Source organism: Suricata suricatta, chromosome 12 (genome assembly GCF_006229205.1).
Source record: "Suricata suricatta isolate VVHF042 chromosome 12, meerkat_22Aug2017_6uvM2_HiC, whole genome shotgun sequence".
Lineage (NCBI taxonomy): Eukaryota > Metazoa > Chordata > Mammalia > Carnivora > Herpestidae > Suricata > Suricata suricatta.
This window is the reverse complement of record NC_043711.1, coordinates 10,371,403-10,383,534: the sequence shown is the minus strand read 5'-3', so window position 1 is coordinate 10,383,534 and position 12,132 is coordinate 10,371,403. Positions and strand designations below refer to the sequence as shown.

Here is a 12,132-nt window from a genome sequence, read left to right as displayed (position 1 = left end):
TACACTTGAATAGAGTTTATTGTGTGTCATTTTACTCAAATACTTTAATTATTTGGAGAAATATCTAAGGTGTAGGGCCACAGGTAGGATTGAAAGCATAGGTAGCTGACTCTCCATTACACGTTTGGGAGATAGCTCTTCTAAAATGGATGCAGGAACACTGGGATTAAGTTCAAGGACGTCCCTGTGCCTTGAGGTGCCCAGTTGCAGCAGAGAGGCCACTTCCCTCCCCACATGCCTGACAGCATCTGTCATCTGTCTCCCTTAGGCTCATTCTCCCTGAAGCATTAGCTCTGCACTTTGAACTTTTGAAACAAGTACCTTCCTCAGGGTCCTTGCACTGGCCAGTCCCTCTGGCAGGCACACACTTCACCCACAATTACATGTCTGCCTCTCTGTCTTTCTCCAGGTTTCTGTCCCAATGCGACCTTGTGTACAGAATTTGCCTAAATACCCACAAAAATATAATGCCCTATTTGCTCTCTGCTTCCGCACCATTTTTCTTTTCTTCACAGCACTCCTCACCATCTGAAAAGTTACAGAATTTGCTTATTTGCTTGTATATTTTTTCTCCATGCTTGTAGGGACTTTGGTTCTTCAGCATCCTATACTCATTGCCTAGGTATTGCCTGAAACATGGGGAGCACTCAATTTATATTCCTTAATACTTAAAGAATTTCTCAGTAAAATTATAAAGTATATGGTTTCTTAGGAAAGAAATTGATTGCCCCTCCCAAAAAAAACCATATAGAAGTGTGCAGAGGGAATACCCTCAGGGCCATATCCATGCACAACATATTAAAATGAATTTCTGGGGTCACCTGTGGTGGCAACCAACTGTTGATTTTGTAAGCATCCAACTCTTGATTTTGGCTCAAGTCATGATTATGGCTTGTGAGACAGAGCCCCATGCCAGGCTCTGCTCTCCCAGTTCAGGGACTACGTGATATTCTCTCTCTCCCTGCCCTTCCTCCACCTGTGATCTTTCTTTCAAAATAGAGAAATAAACTTAAAACACATTTATGTTCTTACATTCTATGGGTCAGAAGCCTGAAGTGGTTCTCAATGGTCTGAAATGAGAATGATTGCAAGGCTTGATTTCTTCTCAAAGCTACAGAGAAGAATCGGTTTACTTTTCTTTTCCAGGCTCATATTATAATGCAAAACTAAAATCTCAATATATTTCATGTAATTAAGAAATTCTTTACAAAGAGAGGCTAAATGACAGCTCTTATCTGTGACGTAGTATGAAATTCCCAAGTGCTTGCAAATGTGTCACAGAGCTGAGGTATGTAGTGCTCAGGGTTTATATAAAGGAACTTCATTATCCTTTTTGTTGAAAAAGAAAACAGGAATGTTCTGTATTCAGCAGGGCTGTGCCTCCACCACAAGCCAACAGTTTGGAGATCCAAGAGAACTAATCCAGACTGCCCAGTCCCAGACTTCGGAGAAATGTTCACATCAGGGTTGAGATTAGGTTCTGGGTAGTCTGACCGCTGAGACCACCAGAGTTCATATGGAAGGAGTAATCAACACTGAATTCACTCAGTTATAACCTGTTCTAATGGGAACATAGACTCTCCAGGAACACTTTCCTTTGTGTCCAGACCAGTGTCCCCAGGGAAATCATGTGGTGCTCCAAAGAGGATCAGGAGAGAACATACAGAGGAAACTATAAACATCTCCTGTGCAAGTCCCTCTGCCTGTGCCACCTTGGGCTGATGGAACCTGGTTGTTTATTCTGGAGTCCGAAACTTGGCTGGGAGACCCCTGCTAGCCTCCGTCCTGCTGTCTTGTGTGGAGACAGAGTTGAGTCACCACCAATATCCATCCAGGAGGAATTCAGACGGCCACATGGAGACCTCTCCCTCAGAGCTCCCAGTCAGGTGAGTCTGAGAGCCAGGCAGGGCCTGCAGGGAAGGGTCAGAGAGAGTCAACACCAGGTGCATTTAGCTGAGGTCACCACACAGTCACGAGCCTAAGTCAGAATGTGCAGATCCTGTGGTCAGTTGCTTGCCTGACCATGCCATTCTGAAAAACAATGGTGAATAAGGTCAGGAAATGCCCTGCTCCTTTGGTACTTGCCTTATATGTCACAGGAGGATGAAATAAGTGTGTGCGGTTAAGAGCTGCAGGAAGAAATCTAATGAAGATGGTGACTTAGAGCCAGAACAGTTGTCAGGGTGTGTCAGAATTTCATAGAGTGAAGTCTGAACGGATCTTTGGGTGTTGTGCAAACCAGAAATGGGTTCAGAGTGTGCCCACTACTCTTGTCAAAAAAGAGGTCCCAACACAAAGTCCAAGAAAAACAAAGAAAAAGTGTCGTATCTGAAAAGTGAAAGGGACTTGTCCCACTTTCTCGAGGATCACAGGACCTCCAATAGATCACATAAATATAAAATGGGACCAAAAACCACAAGTCTTGTACTGCTCCATGAGAACCTGCCCAAAGCTTGCTGTACTTTGCATACTTCCTGTGCTGAGTGTTGATTTATTTCCTCAGCACACTTTGCTTTTGGAGCATCCAGTCTGGAAGGTGATCGACACCGTGCTCTTTCTTCCTTCGTCATGCCCCTCAGGTTTCAGCGATGACCTGAATCATTAGATCTTTTGTGCCATGTCTATTTCACTCCTCTCTCTCATTCCTCTCTCTTTTTCTCCCTCTCCCTTTCCCTCTGATTTTGAGCAGATTGTTTGTTTTTCTTTAAATACAGGACAGAAAATGAGCAAGCCAGTCTGACTTGTCAATTTTATTTCTTCACTGGAAACTTGTTTAGTGGAATTCATGTACCATTTTACAATGTTTAGGGGAATAATAATGGAGCTGGCTAACTTGAGTTATACCCCTCCAAACGTAGTCACTGGGGCTGGGGGTGAGAAATCATGTTAAGAACACAGCCCAGAGAGCGATGATTTGGTGTGTGTGTGTGTGTGTGTGTGTGTGTGTGTGTGTGTGTGTGAATGGGGGCACGCACGCCTTGTGGAGTAGGATTTGTCCTCAGAGCAGGGATACATGGTCTATATATTCTAAGGTGACACATATTACGGAAGCCAAAATTCGATCAACACACGGTACTCAGGAGGGTGCTATGTCAATTTACAGGAGCATTTGCAAGTAGATTCTAAAATACAAGCAGGATATAGCGTGGGTGCGGGACTTCTTTCTCTTGAAGGAAAACCAGCAGCAAGGCCACCTACTTCCTTTAAGTTGCCTGACACCATCTCTGATCTCTCTTCTAGTAATTCCCCATTTCCTCACATGCTTCCTGTTTTGGACTCCAATAACTCAAAGTAGTATCGTCCTCAGTGTCTCTGTGGAGGCCATTTCCTCTGCCAACACACACTTCCCCAGACATGCTCGTGGCTCCTGCTTTCCTTTCTCTGAGGTCTCTGTTCACATGTCACCTGTTTACTGATCTTGACTGAACACCAATTACAAAATAACACCAGTATCACACCCTCCCCTATTCCTTTTCTTGTCTTCATCATAGTACTTGATATTCTCTGATATCTTATTAATATTTTTATTTCTTTCTATTCGTTCACCATCACTGGGCTATATTGGCTTTTGGTTTTCCTGTACTCATTGCCTAGACAATGCCTGGAACACATCTTGCCTAGACAATGCCTGGAACACATCGGACGCTCAGTACAATTTTTTGAAAGCAAAATATAAATTGTAGCATTTCAACAATGTGAGTGATACTGTTCATGTGAAAATTAATGATGGCTTCTATTGTCTTTCCTGGTGGTCAGTGCAACCTCATGAAGCCAGAAAATGATACACAGATATCAGGATTTCTGCTTCTGGGATTTTCAGAGAGACCAGAGCTGCAGCCACTCATCTTTGGGCTTTTCCTCTCCATGTACCTGATCACTGTGTTTGGGAATCTGCTCATCATTCCTGGCTGTCTGCTCTGACTCCCACCTCCACACGCCCATGTACTTCTTCCTCACCAACCTGTCCCTTGTAGACCTCTGCTTCACCTCCACCACCATCCCGAAGATACTGTGGAACACCCAGACTCAGAGCAAAGTCATAAGCTATGAGGACTGCATCACACAGATGAACTTTTTCATACTCTTTTCAGGATTGGACCTCTGCTTCCTGGTCATTATGGCCTATGACAGGTTTGTGGCCATCTGTCACCCCCTACACTACATGGTCATCATGAACCCCTGGCTCTGTGGACTGCTGGTTCTCCTGTCCTGGGTCACAAGTGTCTTAGATTCTTTGTTCCAAACTTCTATGTGTTGCGGCTGTCCTTCTGTACAGCGGTGGAAATCCCCCACTTTTTCTGTGAACTCAATCTAATGATCCAACTTGCCTGTTCCGACACCTTTCTTAATAACTTGTTGATATATCTTGCAGCTATGCTGCTGGCTGGTGGTCCCTTCATTGGGATCCTTTATTTTTATTCCAAGATAGTTTTATGCATATGTAGAATCCCATCAGCTCAAGGCAAGTATAAAGCATTTTCCACCTGTGCATCTCACCTCTCCCTATTTTATTGTACTGGCCTGGGAGTGTACTTTAGCTCTGCTGATGCCCAGAGCTCCCACTCCAGTGCTGTAGCCTCAGTGATGTACACGGTGGTCATGCCCATGCTGAACCCCTTCATCTACAGCCTGAGGAACAAAGACATAAAGAAGGCTCTGATGAGACTCTCTGGGATGGCAGCTACAAAGGGTCCAATTGCCCTGCAGTTGAAGAATTTTCTGTGATTGCAGGCCTCAAAGTCTTAGTGTCAAAAATTGTGTTTGTTTGTTAGTTTTAAGCAGATTGTAGACATAGAGTTTGCTTTTCCCCCTTATATCCTGGAATTTTTATTTTTTCAACTACTCAGTACAAGTGAGTTATGGATTTTATTAAGTTTCCCATCATCTTCTTCCTTTATTTCTAAATTGCTCGCCAAACTTGTTAAGAGAAAATTAGCAGTTCCCATTTATCTGATGGAACTGCTTGGATTTCCTAAGAATAATTTTTCACAGGGGCACCTGGGTAGCTCAGTCAGTTAAGCATCCCACTTCAGCTCAAGTGTGATCTCACCGGTGCCCGAGTTCGAGCCCTGTGTCAGGCTTTCAAATTGTGTGTCTCCCTCTCTGTCTCTGCCCCTTGCCCACTCGTGCTCTGTTTCTTTCCCTCAAAAAATAAGCATTAACATTTTTTAAATAAAAAAAGAATAATTTCTTCACAAATGACAAAATCACCCCACATAATTTGTCTTTAGTGTTACTAAAAGAATAGTCATGTTACCTATATGACAGAATAAATTCAATTTGTCAAATAAGCCATTTTTATTCTATAATATTCTAGTCTAGTCCAGTCTAGTCTATTCTATTCCATACTATTCTAAATCTGAGGTTACAGTTTTTCATTTTGTGTCTGTCATTCCTTTGTGTATCACTGCCTTCTGTGCTCTTCCTGATGAACATACATGTGTGTTTTATAGCCGGCCATTGGTTTTATTCGCCTAATGAGGATCCTGTTCTCTTCTCAAATTCTGTGTTCTCATTGCTTACATTAGTCACTGGCAAAGCTGATGATCAAATCCTATTTTGATAGGAATTGTATTGAATGTATAGACTGCTTTGGGTAGTATGGACATCTTAACAATATTTGTTTTTCCAGTTTCCAGTCCATGAACATGAAGTATTTTTCCATTTCTTTGCGTCTTCTACAATTACTTTCATAAGTTTTGTATAGTTTTCAGGATACAGATCTTGTAATTCTTTGGTTAGGTTTATTCCTTGATATTTTGTGGGTTTCGGTGTAATTGTAAAAGGGATAGATTCCTTGATACCTCTTTCTGCTGCTTCATTATTATAGTCTAGAATTGCAACCAATGTACATTGATTTTCTATCCTGTGACTTTGCTGAATTCATGTATCAGTTCTAGCAGTTTTGGGGTGGAGTCTTTCAAGGTTTCCACATAGATTTTAATGTCATCTGTGAAGAGTGAAAGTATGACTTCTTCCTTGCCAGTTTATATCTTTAATTTCTTTTTGGTCTGTGCTGAGGCTAGAACTCCCAACACTATGTTGAACAACAGTGGTGAAAGTAGACGCCCTGTCATGTTCCTGATGTTAGGGGGAAAGCTCTCAATTTTTCCCTTTTGAGGATGATATTAGTGGTGGGTCTTTTGTATATGCCCATTGTGATCAATCTTGAGTATATTCCTTGTTTCCCTAACTTCTCGAGGTTTTTTTTTTTAATGAAATGATGCTGTATTTTGTCACATGCTTTTTCTGTATCTATTGAGAGGACCGTGTCGTTCTTATCCTTTCTTTTGTTAATGTGATGTATCACATTAATCTTTTCAAATATTTTTTAAACATTTTTATTTTTGAGAGACAGAGTGTGAGCAGGGGCAGAGAGACGTGGAGATGCAGAATCTGAAGCAGGCTCCAGGCCATGAGCTGTCAGCACAGAACCCAATATAGGGCTCGAACTCACCAACTGCGAGATCATGACTGACCAAAGTCAGCCACTTACCTGACTGAGCCTTGCTGCCACCACCCCCCCCCACCTGCTGCTGCACCCGCCCTTGTATCACATTGATTGATTTGCATATACTGAACCACAGTTGCAGCCCAGGAATAAATCTCACTCGATCGTGGTGAATATTTATTTTAATGTATTATTGGATTCAGTTTGTTCATATCTTGTTTCGAAATTTTTTATCCAGAAGCATCAGGGATATTGGTCTGTAATTCACCTTTTTAAAAATTTCTTTAAAGATAGTTTATTGGTTTCCATATAACACCCAGTGCTCTTCCCCACAAGTGCCCTATCACCACCACCTCTCCCCTCCCCCTCCCCTTCAACCCTCAGTTCATTTTCAGTGTTCAATAGTCTCTCAAGTTTTGCGTCCCTCTCTCTCCCCAATTCTCTTTCCCTCTTTCCCTCCCCCTGGTCCCCCATTAGATTTCTCCTGTTCTCCTGTTAGACCTATGAGTGCAAATATATGATATCTGTCCTTCTCTGCCTGACTTATTTCGCTTAGCATGACACCCTCAAGGTCCATCCACTTTGCTGCAAATGGCCAGATTTCATTCTTTCTCATTGCCATGTAGTACTCCATTGTGTATATATACCACATCTTCTTGATCCACTCACCAGGTGATGGACATTTAGGCTCTTTCCATGTTTTGGCTATTGTTGACAGTGCCGCTATGAACATTGGGCTACATGTGCTCCTATGCATCAGCACTTCTGTATCCCTTGGGTAAATCCCTAGCAGTGCTATTGCTGGGTCATAAGGGAGTTCTATTGATAGTTTTTTTTTTTTTTTTGAGGAACCTCCACACTGTTTTCCAGAGCAGCTGCACCAGTTTGTAATTCACCTTTTAAATGGAGTCTTTGTTTAATTTTGGGATCAAGACAATGCTGGCCTCATAGAATGACTTTGGAAGTTTTCTTCCATTTCTGTTTTGGAACAGCTTCAAAAGAAGAGCCATTAGCTCTTCTTTGTTTGGGAGTTTCCCCTAGGAAGCCATCTGTCCCTGGGAAATGTCTTTTTCACCCAGCTTCCTGGGGAGAATGCTGACAGAGTTGTTGCATTGTGAGTAGTTAAAACTTTTAACTGCTGTCCATTGGGTTACTCTGAATACACTGACAGAGAATTCAGTGTTACAAAGTGGAAGGTGGAAACTGAAGGCAGCAGTGTTACCAATGCTGCTGTTCTTTAACTTGGGTTTCTCAGTCTCTCTACCATGGACATTCTAGCGATTGCCTGTCCTACGGTGGGGAGCACCCTGTGCCTTGAAGATGGTCAGAGCATCCTCAGCATCCATGCACCCCTCTTCAGTGTGACTGACAGGCAAAGCTTTATCCAAGGGAAGAAATCACAGAATTTAACAATCTCAATGTATTTTTCTAGCTTGGCTTTAATATCAATTTAATGATAGAAAATAGGAAAGACCATCAGAAGTGTTAGTAGCAGTCACTCTGTGAAACTGGGACAGGCACTGAATACATACATTAATTACTTAATCCGGGGAACAAATAAACACAAGGATCATTGCTCTCAGGAGATGACAGGTTAATGTTCTCGGCTTTCATTCTCTCTCACCCTCTCATCCACGGTGCACTGGGCTGTTGGACTCACCTGGCTGGGGTGTCTGACAGGAAGGTCTCCCTGTGGAAGCCTGAATTCCTCCCAGGACAGTAGATAATAGGGACCAAGGCTCCGTCCTCAGTTGAGACAGGAGGAAACAGTGACGAACGGGTCCCCAGGCAGAATTAGGACTCAGAGCAAACAGACAAAAACCACATCCCATTTGTTCCAAGATTGCACAGGTGACAGGCAGGAGACCAGAAGGTATTCACAGCTCCCTGATTTTTAGGCACATTTCCCTCTTGTATTCTAATCTCCACACACATGTTTCCCAAATGGAAAACTGCTTGGGATAAAAAAGGACTTTTTCCTAATGACCTTGGTTCCCAAAAGACTGGGTTACAGATGAATTGAATCCAGGTTTTTTTAAATTCCTTTTCCCAGAACTTGCTACCTTCCTCTTGCATAAATCTTCTAACACTTTATTTCATCTTTGAGTTACACTTTTCTCCAAGTCTAAGACCAAGGAACCAACCTGGATTAGGTCTCTTTATCTTCAAAACATTGGCCTATTTTGAGGACCAACCCTGATATCTTCAGTGTCTGTTCTTCTTCTTCTTTTTATTTTAGAGAGAGAGAGTGAGAGCATACACTGGGAAGGGGCAGAGATAGAAGGAGTGAGAGAGTCCCAAGCAGGCTCTATGTGCAGCACAGAGCCCAATCCAGGCCTCAGTTTAAAAAACCATGAGATATTTCACTTAGCATGACACCCTCAAGGTCCATCCACTTTCCTACAAATGGCCAGATTTCATGCTAAGCGAAATAAGTCAGGCAGAGAAGGATAGATACCATATGTTTGCATTCAGAGGTCTAACAGGAGAGACCTGGCAGGGGACCATGGGGAGAGGAAGGGGGAAGGAGAACGGGGAAGAGTGAGGGACACAGATCAAGGGAGACTACTGAATACTGGAGATGAACCATGGACTGAAAGGGGAGGGGGAGAGGGAGAGGGGGTGATGGTCATGGTGGAGGGCACTTGTGGGGAGAAGCACTGGGTGTTATATGGAAACTAATTTGACAATAAACTATTATAAAAAAACAAACCATGAGATCCTGAGGCTCAACTGACTGAGCTCCCCAGGTGCCCCAAAGTCTATTCTTTTTAATAAGATAGTGAACAGACTTTTTCAGATAATAAATATTCGGCACTACACACATTGGCTTCAAGACACATGGCCAAACAATTTGGAATTTCTTACTTTATCACAAGTTAAAAGATGCCACTTGGTCTTTTCTTATTAAATTCTTCTTGATTATAACAGATGTATTTAGATATTTTTATGTACTATGACATGAGCTTAACATCTTTTAGGAAAAGTTTGATTTAATTTTTATATACATCATATCCCCAATGAAGTACGTTTATGAACTCCATTCTACATTGTAGAAATGGTGCTTGGCGATGTCTAGTCATCTGTCCAAATTTGTATGAGTGCTCATCTGAGTATATGGTGTCCCTTGAGTTTGGTCCTGTCAGGATGCTTCTAGTTCTCAGCCTCTGGGGCAGTGTTTCTCAGCTAGAAATGAACTTTCCCCTGGGATGTTGAGTAATGTCTGCAGGGATGCTGCTAAACACTTAAAATTCAAAGGAAAACACCCCCAAAATACTGTTATTCTGCCACACATGTCAATCTTTTGATTGAGAACGATTGGGTGAGAAGCCCAGCAAGAGCAGCACTTCTCCAACTTCAATGTGCCTGTAAATCCCCACAGATCCCGCTACAAAATGCAGAATCTGGTCACACATCCTGAGTAGGTTAGAGCCTCTGCATTTCTAAAAACTCCTGGGTGATATAGATGTGCCGGTCCTGGTTTGATCAGGACCAATTTGATCAACAAGGTTATGATGCCGTGTTAGAGATAGGTATCGGCAGTTTTAGGTCTTCTGTTCCTGACATTGTCCTTGCGTGCATGTAATTTTGAGGGAATAGTGTATTTGCCCATTCTTCAGACTGTGTAAATTCTGTGTTTATTGCTTTTATTTTTGACCAAAATAATACACTTAAGTAAGAGACTTTGTAGTGGGCAGAATAAGGCCCTCCCCCAAGATGTCCACATCCTAATCCCCAGTACCTTTAACATGTTATATTTTACAGAAAAGAAGGATTAAGGTAATATATGGATCAGAGGTGCTAATCAGCTGCCACAGAGTAAACTGATTTTCTGTGTTTGTCGAGGTGGGACTAAGGTAATCACATGAAGGTCCTCCAGATGTTGAGGAGGGAGACAAAAGAGTTGGTGTTAGAGATTCTGAAAATGCTACCCTGCTGGCTATGAAGTTGGAGGAACAGCCATGAGCCAAGAATGCAGGTGGACAGCAACAGAGACTAGAACAGAACAGGAAAGAGATTCTCCCCTGAGCCTCCAGAAGGAACTCAACCCTGCAGACATCTTGCTATTAGCTCGATGAGACTCCTTCCAAGCTCTGACTCCAGACCTGTGAGAGCCTGTCTGTGTTGTTTTAAGCAGCCAGTGTGGGAATATTTTACAACAGCAGTAGGAATCTCATAAAAACATAGTCAATAAAATTATTTGAAAGAACTGAGTTTAAGACCCTCAATTCACTCAACAGTTTCCCTTGGTAAAGAGCAGTTGACATGTAAAGAATACACATAAGGTAGAAAAAAATTAGATCACTTTGGAGATAATCTGCCCATCAGCTGGTGGAGGAATTCCAGTGGGCATAAGTGTGAGTGAGTCATGCAGCCTCTGAGGCAGCGAGACAGGAAAAAAGACTCATGATCAGAATTAGGGTCACCCACATATTCTTTGTCTATTCATCCATCATTGGGAATTTGGGGTCTTTCCATAATCGACTATTGTTGATAACACTGCTATAAAGATCAGGGTACATGTGCCCCCTTAGAGGATATAGAAGATGTGGAATAGATCTACAATGGAATATACCCAACAATTAAAAAGATACGTGTTGCAACAATGTTGGATGGAGCTGGAGAGTATTACTGTAAGCAAATAAGTCAGTCAGAGAAAGACAAATATATGATTTTGCTCATACATGGAATTTAAGAAACACAACAGATGAACATAAGGGAAGGGGAGGAAAAATAAGATAAGAACAGAGAATTAGGCAAACCATAAGAGACCCGTTAATAACAAGAACAAACTGAGTTGCTGGAGGGAACGTGGGTGTGCCGGTCAGCTAGATGGGTGACAGGCATCAAGGAGGGCCATTACCAGGATGAGCACCGAGTGTCATATGTCAGTGATGAATCACTGGCTTGTACTCCTGAACCAATACTAAACACGCTCCTCTCCACCTTTCTCTCAAGTCTCCTTTCAACACAAGGGATGAAATCATAAACTGTGTGAGAGCATGTGTAGGGAGTGTGCTTACTTGAAAGAAAAATGGATACACACACACATACAACACAACTACTACACTTGAATGTTTTTTTAGAATAAAAAATTAATTTCCATGCATCTCATTCTTTTCATACGAGATTCATAGGAAGTTATGTTTAACATACACGTTATCTATGGAAATAAGGACAGAGAGCCTTAAGGAGTTTACAATTTTAACAATTATCTAACAAACAAGTTAAAGCCTACATACAGTCTGAAATTATTCACAAATGGAAACTTGCACTATGTGCTGTTCATTTTCATTTAGCTCCTTTAATTCATCAAATTATATACTTTAATACAGTTTATTGTCATCATATGCCAACAATTTAATTGATTGGGAAAATATCTATGGTGTGGAGCTCTAGGGGGGATTGCGAGCACAGGGAGCTGACTTCCCATCGCAGGTGCGGGAGCTAGCTCTGCCACATGGAAGGAAAGCAAGTGTCAAGTACAGATGTAGGCACAGTGAGATAAAATTCAAAAACTTCACATAGGTTTGTTTAGTTTGTACATAGAAGAATAACCTACAAATAGAAATACAGTAATAAGACCATAAACCAGTTGAGAACAAAGAGCACTACAATCACACACAACATGCTGGATAAGCCTTAGAAACACAACCTAGAGATTCACACCTAACTCTAGA

General features: G+C 42.0%; 1 pseudogene; it reads left to right on the top strand.

The window, feature by feature from the left end:
- Window positions 1–3,765: 3,765 nt before the first annotated feature.
- On the top strand, window positions 3,766–4,725 carry LOC115274357 (annotated as a pseudogene).
- Window positions 4,726–12,132: the final 7,407 nt, after the last annotated feature.